The sequence below is a fragment of the Oncorhynchus masou genome, chromosome 3, assembly GCF_036934945.1.
Source record: "Oncorhynchus masou masou isolate Uvic2021 chromosome 3, UVic_Omas_1.1, whole genome shotgun sequence".
NCBI classification, from domain to species: domain Eukaryota; kingdom Metazoa; phylum Chordata; class Actinopteri; order Salmoniformes; family Salmonidae; genus Oncorhynchus; species Oncorhynchus masou.
Window position 1 is genome coordinate 12,438,648 of NC_088214.1, and position 13,165 is coordinate 12,451,812.

At 38.4% G+C, this 13,165-nt stretch overlaps 1 pseudogene; it reads right to left on the reverse strand.

The window, feature by feature from the left end:
- LOC135510326 (EEIG family member 2-like) overlaps positions 1 to 7,626 on the reverse strand; it is a 37,232-nt pseudogene extending 29,606 nt beyond the window's left edge.
- Positions 7,627 to 13,165: the final 5,539 nt, after the last annotated feature.

Consider the following 13,165-nt stretch of genomic DNA (forward strand, 5'->3'; position numbering starts at 1 on the left):
TATGTGGAATTGTGGGCTGCTCTTCCTTCTGCAGCTTGCCTGCCACTGCATGCTTGTCCCAACCAAGCACCCAAGCTAACAGGCTAAAGTCCCAACCAAGCACCCAAGCCAACAGGCTAAAGGCCCAACCAAGCACCCAAGCTAACTGGCTAAAGATAGCTAGCTTTCTAACTTCTTCCAGACACAAATGAGAGCACACCTCACTCTGATCATTTTACTCGCCGTAGCAGAGCAGTTTACATGTTCTCTAGAGTGTCCTTGACTAACTATAACTTGTAAACAATTGTTGGAAAAATGACTTGAGTCATGTACAAAGTAGATGTCCTAACTGACTTGCCAGAACTATAGTTTGTTAACAAGAAATTAGTGGAATGGTTGCAAAATGAGTTTTAATGACTCCAACGTAAGTGTATGTAAACTTACGACTTTAACTGTGTGTGTGTATATATATATATATATATATATATATATATATATATATATATATATATATATATATATATATATATATATATATATATATATATATATATATATATATATATATATATATATACACACACACAGTTGAATTTGGAAGTTTACATACACTAAGGTTACATACATCCGAAAATGTGGTCAGAGGCTCCATAAGGACGTTTTGACGCAATTGCAGAGCCTCCAGGGGCATGCAGAGGACAAATCAAGCTCCGTACTGAATCGCCATGCGCCTCCCAAATGTTGTAACAATGCGGAGGCCTCTGTATCGCTCCACAATGACATGATTGGTTGACGGTAGGTGGGGGCAGTAAATCCTTCATAAATAAAACTACCTTCCTTGACAACTACCTTCACAACAGCTCTGATCAGCAAAGTGCAAGAAGTATGAATGCCCTGGTTTCTGCTGGGGCCTTATCACCTTAAAAGACTATCTTGCCTGAGCACAAACGTAGGCATATAAATGTGCCTATTTGGAGACAGCATTTCTGACTGGCTTAATCCACCCCCACTAATGTATTTCAAAATCATGTTTTCTTCAATGAAGTCTGTTTTACATCCATTGAGAATTACAATAGTTCCTCAATGTATTTGAAAAAATCTCCCTTTCGAAAGAGAAAAATGTCAGGCCTACCCATATTACTTCTTATCAGTGCTTGACTTGGACTGAAATAGGTTCTGGTACTAATTTTGGGTGCTGGTACCACAATACTTCTGAGATAATATTCTATAAAAGGAACAGGAGCTCAAGCACTGCTTCTTATCCCTTGCACAAATAGCCTACACTTGTGTCTGTCCCGAGCTCACTGGCGGGAAACTCTGAGGGACCAAAATATTTTCTACAATGGTGCAAGTTCGCTAGCCAAGCTTCGGGCCGGACCCAAGTTAATATAATATTTTAAGTTAGTTGCAGACAGGCCATGTGTAGCCAATGTGATATTTATTTTTATCAGGAAATTTTGTCCCTGCAGGCTGTAATGTTTTTATTTGTTGGCTTTATGTAGGCTATTTTTACATAGTTGGCAATAGCAATTGAAGTTCGTTTTTAGGTTTGTATCATTTTCAGTTAGATTTGGATAGAATTTAGATTAACCACATGACAACGATCTTGAGATATGAAGATGTTATTATAAATTAAATGAAACTGTTCCACGAAAATTTGCACATGAAAACCATAACTGGCATACAGATCAGTAGAAATGGTAAGATAAATTGGCATTCTACATGAGAAAGGTTGCAGACTCCTTGTGTAGCCCATTATGGCAACTTCAGGAGAGTAATGGCAGAATATGCGAAAGCCAGCAAGAGCAGGTGGATAATGGTTGGGTCAGGTTGAGTTTTTTTTCCTTCTGGTTATCTAGATCTCTGGCTCCTTCTTGCGGCATTTGTGTCTTAGTTCAGCAAACAGTAAGCTTAAAGCGTCCGACAAGCTCAATGCATATAGTTGATTTTGATTAAAACCCCATATATCTAAAAATGGAAAATACACTTTAAAAATGTTGACCAATCGATTTAGTTGGTGAAAGCCCTAGTTTACTGACAATGGTCATATTCAGCGGGTGTTGTGCGTTCATAAATTCATCAGTTATTCTGCACTCTGGCTCACTCAGAAGAGAGTGCTCTGAAATCAGAGTAGATAGCCAGAGGGAATTTGTGAACGCAAGAGATATGCTAAATGGATAACAGTTGTTCAAGTTCTTGCTAGCTAACCAAATTACACTTGCATCTCTAGCTGTGTATAGCCACCGAAAAACGATATGAGGGGAAAAAGTCAGTCACTCACCCACTCCTCCAGTGGCATGACATGACATCTTCCTAGCAGCTGGCTAGCTAGCTACCTATCTAGCTAATGTTAGGCTCCGTGTTTTTAGCTTGCATTATGACTGACTTGTGATCATTGTCCTTGTTAATTTGATTATATTGACATTCCTAGCCTTAGTTACATCCGTTTCTGTCCAAAATATTAGCATTGACATGGAATCAGTCAAAACACCTCAAAACAAGACACAGTATCAATAACAATATGAAACAAGCTGAAACTAGACACTTGCGATTCCACACATGGCAGTTTATTGTCATTCTTGCTAGCAATCTGGCCATCCAGAAGCACGCACGTGATTTTCTAGACATTGTCAGTAAACCCATGAATAGGTACACTCGCAATGGCCGCCAGTCCACCCATTATGCCATCATTGACTTGAATGGGGAGGCCCGTTATATTTATTCTTATTTCTATGGTATGTTTACATGATTGGAAAAATGCAGGCAGTTGCCGTGGCAAAGTCACTCGGGGAATGACAATCGAGTCGACGTTAGGAGCTGACACTTGCTCCAGATGTGTATCCACTACATTCCAGAGTGACTAATTTAAGTACCATCCTGCTCGTGCTGTTGAGTGGGTTGACATGAGCAGGGTTGTGTAGGTTACTTCCTAAATGCAATCTGTTACAGGTACTAGTTACCTGTCCAAGATTGGAATCAGTAACGTAACTTTTGGATTACCCAAACTCAGTAACGTAATCTGATTACATTTAATTACTTTTTGATTACTTTCCCCTTAAGAGGCATTAGAAGAAAACAAAAATCTATTGCAGGAGAAATCAATGTTAAAGTTTACATAGCTGGCCATATATGGATGTTAAATTTTACTTTATGGGTTGGTTATGTAGGCTTCTTTTTAACCCATTGCTTTCTACTACATATAATAATACGATTAAATGATATCTTTACATTAAAAACCAGAATTCCAGTCATTACCATAAATGTTTTACCCCTTGATCTTCAAGAGTAGGACTTGGAAATATGGAAGTATAGATTAGCCAAATTGTTTTACCTGAGAACGACCCCAAAGCTAAGAATGTATTAGCCAGTCCTACTCTGTTGTTTATGATATTGTTCTCATGGAGGACTAATTGGGCTCATTGATTCGAGTTGAAAAATAAATGCTGCACTCATGGAATGGCAAGCTTTGAGCACTACTGAATAAGTGCTATTTACATATGAAAAATGAATGTCATATGCTGCATTTGCTATAGGCCTATTGTTTACCTTTATGTTGGTGACACTTTGATATCTTCATAATATGCAGCTGTTTAAAGGGAAAATCCACAGATGAAACAATAACAAAATCATCGCCCCGCCTCTATTTTTGGTAAAAAGCTGAGGGATGGGCCTGGAGAAATGTAACCACTCTCAGATTAATAGACAGAGCTATGCAAGGACTGACCATCCATTATATAAAAAACATTGTTTTATCGACATTATGAGGCTATACAGTGTTTGTTTACATTTACAATGTTTACAAACATTGGAATAAAACATGGTTATATTTTGGGTTATCATGGAGTGTGACAGTTGATCTAAGCTCATGAGGAATTTCTAAGTTATATTCTTCAAGAATCAATGGCTATATATATATATATAATTTATAAGTCTGAAAATGGATGCAGCAACTACAGATTGCCCCTTTAAGTCTATCAAAGGTGTGCAAGTTTGAGCATGTGTCCATTAAGCCTATGGATTTGATTTTTTATCAGCATGAATTAGATTGAGCAATAAAAGCCCTACTTTTATTCCATAGGCTTGGATCTGCACTATGCAGCTGTTGCAAGAGCACATTTTTCACTGGCTGTCCACTGGTTTCATTTGATTGATAGGCAGCTTAAACTTCTTGAATTCAACCATTATTGGGTTCAAATACACAATTAGATTTGTGAACAGCCATCCACAACAACCACAATCCGTAAGGTGCAAATAGCTGAGAGAGCAGCAGTGTGATTCACATCAATGCGCTATGTAGATATCAATAATAAGTGATATCCGTATCGCCGTAGACTACACCACTGCTGTCATCCTTACCTCCAAGTGTTTATTCAGGTTGGATAATGTTTGGATGCCGACAGCAGTCGCACCATTGGAGGACATAGCTTGGACTGTAGCCTACAAAAGCCTGTTCCTGCTCTCTCCCATGATCCATCAAACACATCTGGTGTGTCATCATTAGAGGTCGAGCAATTATGATTTTTCAACGCCGATACCGAAACCGATTATTGGAGGACCAAAAAAGACGATACCGATTAATCGGTCGATTAAAAAAAATATATGCATTTGTAATAATGAAAATTACAAAAATACTGAATTAACACGTATTTTAACTTAATATAATACATCAATAAATTCAATTTAGCCTCAAGTAGATAATGAAACATGTTCAATTTGGTTTAAATAATGCAAAAACAAAGTGTTGGAGAAGAATGTAAAAGTGCAATATGTGCTACGTAAGAAAGCTAACGTTTCAGTTCCTTGCTCAGAACATGAGAACATATGAAAGCTGCTGGTTCCTTTTAACACGAGTCTTCAATATTCCCAGATAAGAAGTTTTAGGTTGTAGTTATTATAGGACTATTTCCCTCAATACCATTTGTATTGCAGAGCAAGGGAAACAACCACCCCAAGGTTCAGAGTGAGTGAAATTTGAAATGCTATTAGCGCATGCTAACTAGCCAGCCATTTCACTTCGGTCACACCAGCCTCATCTCGGGATTCGATGGGTTTGAAGTCATAAACAGCGCAATGCTTGACGCACAACGAAGATCTGCTGGCAAAATGCACAAAAGTGCTGTTATGAATGTTTACGCGCCTGCTTCTGCCTACCACCGCTCAGATACTTAGATACTTGTATGCTTGTATGCTCAGTCAGATTATATGCAACACAGGACACGCTAGATAATATCTAATAAAATCATCAACCATGTGTCATTAACTAGTGATTATGATTGCTTGTTTTTTACAAGATAAGTTGAATGCTAGCTAGCAACTTACCTTGGCTTACTGCATTTGCGTAACAGGCAGTCTCCTTGTGGAGTGCAACGAGAGAGAGGCAGGTCGTTATTGCGTTGGACTAGTTAACTGTAAGGTTGCAAGATTGAATCCCCGAGCTGACAAGGTGAAAATCTGTCTTTCTGCCCCTGAGCTGGCAGTTAACCCAAGGTGAAAATAAGAATGTGTTCTTAACTGACTTGCCTCGTTAAATAAAGATTAAATAAAGGTGTAAAAAGGAAATCTGCAAATCCGCGCCCAATATTACCGATTTCCGATCGTTATGAAAACTTGAAATCGGCCCTAATTAACCCAGTCATCATAGTGATCTCTGACTTGTGTTCAGACTCGTCTGAAACTTGAAAATAAAAAAAACAGAGAAGTGTTTTTTTTACACAAATGTTTTCTGAATGTAGCCTAGTGGTTAGAGAGTTGGACTAGTAACTTGCCTGAGTTAAATAAAGGTAAAATAAATAAAAAATTAAAAAAAAAAAAAATTAAAAAAAGTAATCCTCTAAGTAATTATCTAGTTTTTCAAAGGTATCTGTAATCTAATTACAATATTTTTTGCTGGTAACGAAATAGATTACAGTTACCGTTTTTTGTAATCCCTTACATGGAATCCGTTACTCCTCAACCCTGGACATGAGCCATCTCTTATTAAATTACCACAATGAACCGTTAGAGCTGTTTAATTTCCTCTCTTTAGGTCCCGTGTGGCTCAGTTGGTAGTGCATGGTGCTTGCACCACCAAGGTTGTGGGTTCAATTCCCACCTGGGACCAATGTGGAGAAAGTATGAAAATGTATGCACTCTCAGTCACTCTGGAAAAGAGTGTTCAAAATGCAATGGACAAAGTCCTATCCTGAGATGCTGTTGTTAAGATGCTGTTAACTTGACTGATCTGATTTTAAACCAGGTCTTATCTGTCTAGCCGTCTCAATGGCTCTGGATCCTTGGAGAGCGAGCATTTCTTGTTGATCAAGTGATGTTTTGAGTGATTGAGATAATGAGATTTTTGAACTGTATGGGTCATCCTTTGAAGTCTCATATGGGGGCTATTGAAACTGTTGTTGTTCAATGTAAGATAGGAGGTTTTTGCAGCACCCATTAAGTGTTTAATGTGTGTTTGTTTTGTTTAGAGCTTGTGTTATTGTTTGATTTAATTTATTTGCACCAAAGAAAATAAGTTATAGACAACAATACAGATTTATTTTTTTTTACATTTAAAAAATGGTGTGCAGGTGTGGTTACATGAAAGTATATCTCCATTTTTACCTTGAAAATAGGCTTGGATTGGGGATGAATGATGTGCAAGTTTTTGCAACTACTAGTCTGATCAATAAGAACCTAGCCAGTCTAAAGTCTGAGATATTGGACTATTGGTTATAACAAAATGATAAATAAATCACATTTTCTTGGCATTTCATATTGGAAATCTAGTGACCTTCAGTTGCCAGACGTTTTGTTCAACGTTTTAAGGTACATACATTGTCAGATATCATAGATCAAGCAAACCTCACATGTCGTGACCGGTGTCAGTCAGATCAATCAGACAAGCAGCTTCACCATCAGTCAAAACAAGATGACAGATGAACTACCATGGTAGCTAACTATACTAAAATAAGAAACATGAGGTAAAAACAACATGCAAGTGTGAATACTACATATTCTATAATTGATTAAATTAGATATTGTTTGCTATGTTAATAGTTAGCAACAAACATTCAGTCACATCACTCATATTCACACTGTCTTCTTGAGTGTGGGCGCTAGCTAGCTCGCTAATGTTAGCAAACTGATCAATGCCACTCACTGCCAGTGAACTAACCACGATCGAGTCGCACCTCTGTGTCTCCCTGGGTTGCTTAACGTAACTGTTAACTTAAACTAGCTTAATGAAATAGAAAGGGCAGTTTCTTACCGAGAGGACTCTTCAGTAAAGCCACCGTCTTGGAGCCGTACTTTGCAGAACAAGACCCCGTTGACAAAGGGTACAGACGATAGTTCGTCCAACTCGAAATCTACCTTAAATTTGAATTTATTTTTCTTCGTCATAATAAACGACATTGTTAACCTAACTAACGTTGTTTAAAGTAGCTAACTAGGCTAGCTAGCTAGTGAAAACTGTGGTAAATAATGTACGTCGGGTCGCTAGCCACAGCTCAAGCTTCTTGAGTCTCTTGACTGTGATTTCTTCCACACTTGCCAGACTGTAACCTAACATAGCAGGCGGTAAAGAAACAGGCTGACTGTGACAGCTCAGTCTGCTAGCGATTGTCGGTCAATTCAAAAACTTTACGCTCCAGTGCCTAGCTACCCCTAGTTGTTACTGGCTATAACCATTGGCCATAACCCATAATTTATGTGACGATTAGGGAAATTCTCAATTTGTATGGAGGAGGAAACGCTTACACCGCGTTCTATTCTGATTGGTGTAAATGCTGCATTTCTTTTCATTCGACCAATGACAGCAATATATGGTTTCTGATGGATATTCCTTAGATACGTTGTAACAAAATAGTAACAAAACAACAAGTAGCCCACTACTGTAACAAAGGATGGCCAGTTGTTTTCAAATTAACAATTTTAACACTGATTTAAGATTAACAAATGTATGATGAGATTAGGCTATAATTGCCTACATCATGAATTAAATGTAGGTTATCTATACATTAGTATGTGTATTGATTCGTTGTTTTTTTTTTCGTGATGTGGTATTTTTTTATGGTAGTAACTGCACAATCACATTGCATATGCATTTTATAATATATTGTTTCCACCTTCCATCCCAACCCCCTTCGCAGCTGTCGCTCCTGAATGAATATCAACAAAGGCTTATTATGGCTGATGTAAACGTATATGCGTGTCATGCACATAAATCATGTATCATCGTTGATGTGGTAACAATTCTCCGTTGTGTTTCATACCTTGTAGGGGTAGGAGACAGGTTAAAGAAGGATTTTGTTCCTAATGTGTTGTGCACCCAGTGTATATGTCCTTTGAGTTGGAAGAATACGGCCTTACTGACAGTACAACCACAAGTAAAATGGGGTTAGTTATCAGTATCTTTGGTACAACTGACTTACGTTATCATTATCAAAAGGACCTATGACGCATTTGCTCCATTGTTTACATTTTTATTGGTGGCTCACTCTATTTGAGGGTGCTGTGTTTTCAAATCACAGAAAATAGAGTGTGCAATTGGGACTGAAGAACATTGTAAAGTCATTGTAAAGAATTAGATAAAATTACTCCAAATGTCTACTTCATTAGCCTATCAATTTTATAGCTTATATAATCACTCTGGCTCCGATTTCAGAGCACTCTCGTCTGAGTGTGGCAGAGCGCAGAATAACTGAGGAAATGGGGAATGCGCAACACCTGTTGAATGTGACCCGTGTCAGTAAACGTCGGCAAAAAACGTTGTTAAATTGTTGCCAGCAGCATAGTTACAGTCACAAACGCTCTAGATAACATGAAAACAGCCAAACCAGCTCTGCTGGGGCGAGTAAAATGGTCAGAGTGAGGTGTGCTCTCGTTTGTTTCTGGAAGTAGCTGGCAAGCGAGCCAACTTTAGCCAGTTAGCTTGTGTGCTTGACTGCAGTTGTGATGTCAGAACGCTCTACTCCTAGAGCGAAACGCTCTGAATTTATGAACGGACAATCTGACAACGCTCTGAATTTATGAACGGACAATCTGACAACGCTCTGAATTTATGAACTGATAATCTGACAACGTTCTGAATTTATGAACGGATAATCTGACAACGCTCTGAATTTACAAACGCCCAGAGCGCATTCTAACTAAACCCACCGTGGCAATCCAGAGTGATTTTACGAACGCACGCTATGAATCCATGTTCAGTCATTTGCGGTTCAATCATCCATCTACCCAAGGATATAACGCTACCTAGTGAGCAATGTTGATACCTTCATAACTTACATTTGTAAACTTTCCCCATTCCTGCCTCTACATTCTAAATGATTGTGAGATAATTTGAGGTCCAGACAAACAGACTATATAGACTTCAGATAATTAATTGAATATCCTATAGACTACACTTTACATTTGCCAAAGCCTAGAGATTGAGGCAGCACTAGAGATAGACGCCTGCATACAGTGCTTTCAGAAAGTATTCACACCCCTTGACTTTTTCCACATTTTGTTGTGTTACAGCCTGAATTTAAAATGGATTACATTTAGATTTTGTGTCACTGATCTACACACAATACCCTATAATGTTAAAGTGGAATTATGTTTTTAGAAAGGTTTACAAATTAATAAAATATGAAAAGCGGAAATGTCAACTATTCAACCCAACCCTTTTCTTATGACAAGCCTAAATAACTTGAAAAGTGTAATGCTTATTGACTAAAGACATTTCTGCTTTTCGTGTTTTATTATTTTGTAAACATTTGTGCTTGAGTCACAATATAAGTTGCATGGACTCACTCTGTGCAATAATAGTGTTTAACATGATTTTTAAATGACTACCCTACACATATATTTCTGAAAGGTCCCTCAGTCGATTTCAAGCACAGATTCAACCACAAAGACCAGGGATGTTTTCCAATGGTTCGCAAAAGGCACCTATTGGTAGATGGGTAAATACATTTTTTTTAAATCCGACATTGAATAACCCTTTGAGCATGGTGCAGTTATTCATTACAGTTCGTATGTTTTATCAATACACCTAGTCATTAGAAAGATACAGGCATCCTTCCGAACTCTGTTGCCTGAGAGGAAGGAAACCACTCAGGGATTTCCTCATGAGGCCAATGGGATTTTAAAACAGTTACAGAGTTTAATGGCTGTGATAGGAGATAACTGAGGATGGATCAACAACACTGTAGTTACTCCACAATACTAACATAAATTACAGAGTGAAAAGTAGGAAGCCTGTACATGTCACGGCTGATGAAAGGAGAGGACCAAGGTGCAGCGTGGTGAGCGTACATTTTCTTTTTATTTAGGTGAATACGCCAACAAAACAATAAACACTACAAAACAAACTGTGAAGCCAAAGTCTAAGTGCCATAAACAAAGTCAACTTCCCACAAACACAGGTGGGGAAAAGGGTACCTAAGTATGGTTCCCAATCAGAGACAACGATAGACAGCTGTCCCTGATTGAGAACCATACTCAGCCAAAACCTAGAAATAGAAAACCTAGAAACACAAAACATAGAATGCCCACCCCAACTCATGCCCTGACCAAACCAAAATAGAGACATAAAATGCTCTCTTAGGCCAGGGTGTGACAGTACAGCAAGTGTCAAACAGAAGGCTCACTGCAAATCCCGCACTTTACACATTTCTATCAGACCCATGCAGTGATTTGTGTTGTCAATTAATTTTGTCCCGCTTCCACACCACCAGAGATGCTTTGCACTACAAGTCACGGGAAGCACTGCCAACGTGCAGCACGACAAACAGTAGTGCATTGCCACACACACACCCCTCCTCCCAGACCCACCCACACATGAGCCTGCCAGTGTGCTTTATGGCACCATATAATCAATAATGGCACTGACCGAATCTTCTACCAGACCATACATTTAAACATGTTGTAGGCTAAATGTCCATGCCAAGTTTCGGTTCCAACGGGTCATTGCTGTAGCCTACAGAATGTATCTTGGTTTGAAAAAAAGTTATATAATAACGGATTCACATGCGGGTATAAATGATCACTTAAGGACAATAGGACACACAAGCGAGTATAATTCAGTCAACAAGTCATCTAATTACAGCCTGATTTCATCGGAGAATTCAACGCCAACTGCACTCCTTTCGTGTCTCCAGTTGATAACACGCAGCGGAGGGAAAGTGTACAGACACCTACCACAGTCCGAGCTAGGCTACTAAAATGTTGCAGTCTGGATTCGTTTTGTAAAGCTTGACAATGAATAAACTTAAAACTAAACCTGCAACAAAATAGCATGCAAACGAGAAACATGTAGCCCAATTACAACAACATTTTAGCAGTAGCCTAGGCTGGCTATACAGCAATGCTGCACTCATCCACACCAGTGATCCATGCAGTGCAAAAAAAATGAAAAACATGTTTAAGTTTAAATGTTAAGTTTAGATAGAACATTACTTCGTTTATATAAAGTTCTATTTACAGGACACATGCATATACTACAGGAAAATGCCCTACATATGAGTGAATGGATGAATAGTCTAGGGAAATGAGAATGTCATATGTTCATTTAATTGCTACAACCTAGCTACGTTTTTGTTATTTGGAGTTAGAGTATTAAATACTTTTTTGATTAAGGTCGCAGCATATAATGCGCATGTGCCAACATTAGCAGCAAAGGCTGGACAAATATTATGTATGCTTCTCTTGTTATAATATGTTAAAATGCTACATACAGAATCCTATGTACATAAGTGGACATTATGAAGGAACATATTTTTTCTAATAAAACAATGGCCATTTTGAGTTGCAGTTGTAGGCCTATGCAATTTGTTTTGTAAAAGCAAACATAATAGCCTATGTCTGGCCCACAAATTCCTTGTGCTTTATCAATATGGCCCATGCACTGATTGAGATTGACACCCCTGGTGTACATATGACAAATATTCCAAAACATGCATCCTGTTTGCAGTTAGGCACTAATGTAATACTGCAAAACAATGTAACAAAGAAAGGAACTTGTTCTCGTGAATACACAGCATTATATTTGGGGAAAATACAACACAGCACATTACTGAGTACCACTCTCCATATTTTCAAGCATGGTGGTGGCTGCATCATGTTATGGGTATACTTGTCCTCAGCAAGGACAAGGGAGTTTTTTTTTAGGTTAAAAAGAAATGGAATAGAGCTTAGCACAGGCAACAATCAGGTTTTCCTCTTGTCTTTAACCTAGACTTAGCCCCATTCCATTTAATTTTTATCCTGAAAAACTCCCCACTCCTTAATGATTTCAAGCATACCCATAACATGATGCAGCCACCACTATGCTTGCAAATATGGAGAGTGTTACTCAGTAATGTCTTGAATTGAATTTGTCCCAAACATGACAATAAGTATTCTGGACAACAAGTTAATTGCTTTGTCACATTTTGAGGAGTATTACTTTAGTGCATTGTTGCATGTTTTGGAATATTTGTATTCTGTACAGGTTTTCTTCTTTGCACTATGCCAATTAGGTTCTGGAGTAACTACAGTGTTGTAACTGTAACTGTTTTAAAGTCAGCATTTTCCTCATGGGGCTCCCAAGTGGCACAGCGGTCTAAGACACTGCATCTCAGTGCGAGAGGCATCACAACAAATGCTGGTTTGATTCCAGGCTGTATCACAACCTGCTGTGATTGGGAGTCCCATAGAGCGGCACACAATTGGTTCAGCATTGTTAGGGTTTGGCTGGGGTAGGCTGTCATTGTAAATAAGAATTTGTTCTTAACTGACTTGCCTCGTTGAATAAAAAATGGTAATATCCCTGAGCGGTTTCCTTCCGCTCCGGCAACTGGTTTAGGAAGGGTGCCTTTATCTTTGTAGTGACTGGGTTTATTGATACACCATCCAAAGTTAAATGAATAACTGCACCATGCTCAAAGGGATATTCAGTCTGCTTTTTTAAATGTATTTCCCCATCTAGCAATAGGTGCCCTTCTTTGCGAAGCGTTGGAAAACCTCCCTGTCTTTGTGGATGAATCTGTGTTTGAAATTCACAGCACGACTGAGGGACCGTACAGTAGTCATTCAAAAAATCATGTTAAACACTATTATTGCACAGAGTGAGTCCATTCAACGTACTATGCAAATTGTTAAGCACATTTTTACTCCTGAACTTGTTTAGGCTTGCCATAACAACGGGATTTAATATTCATTTCAGCATTTGATTTTTAATTAATTT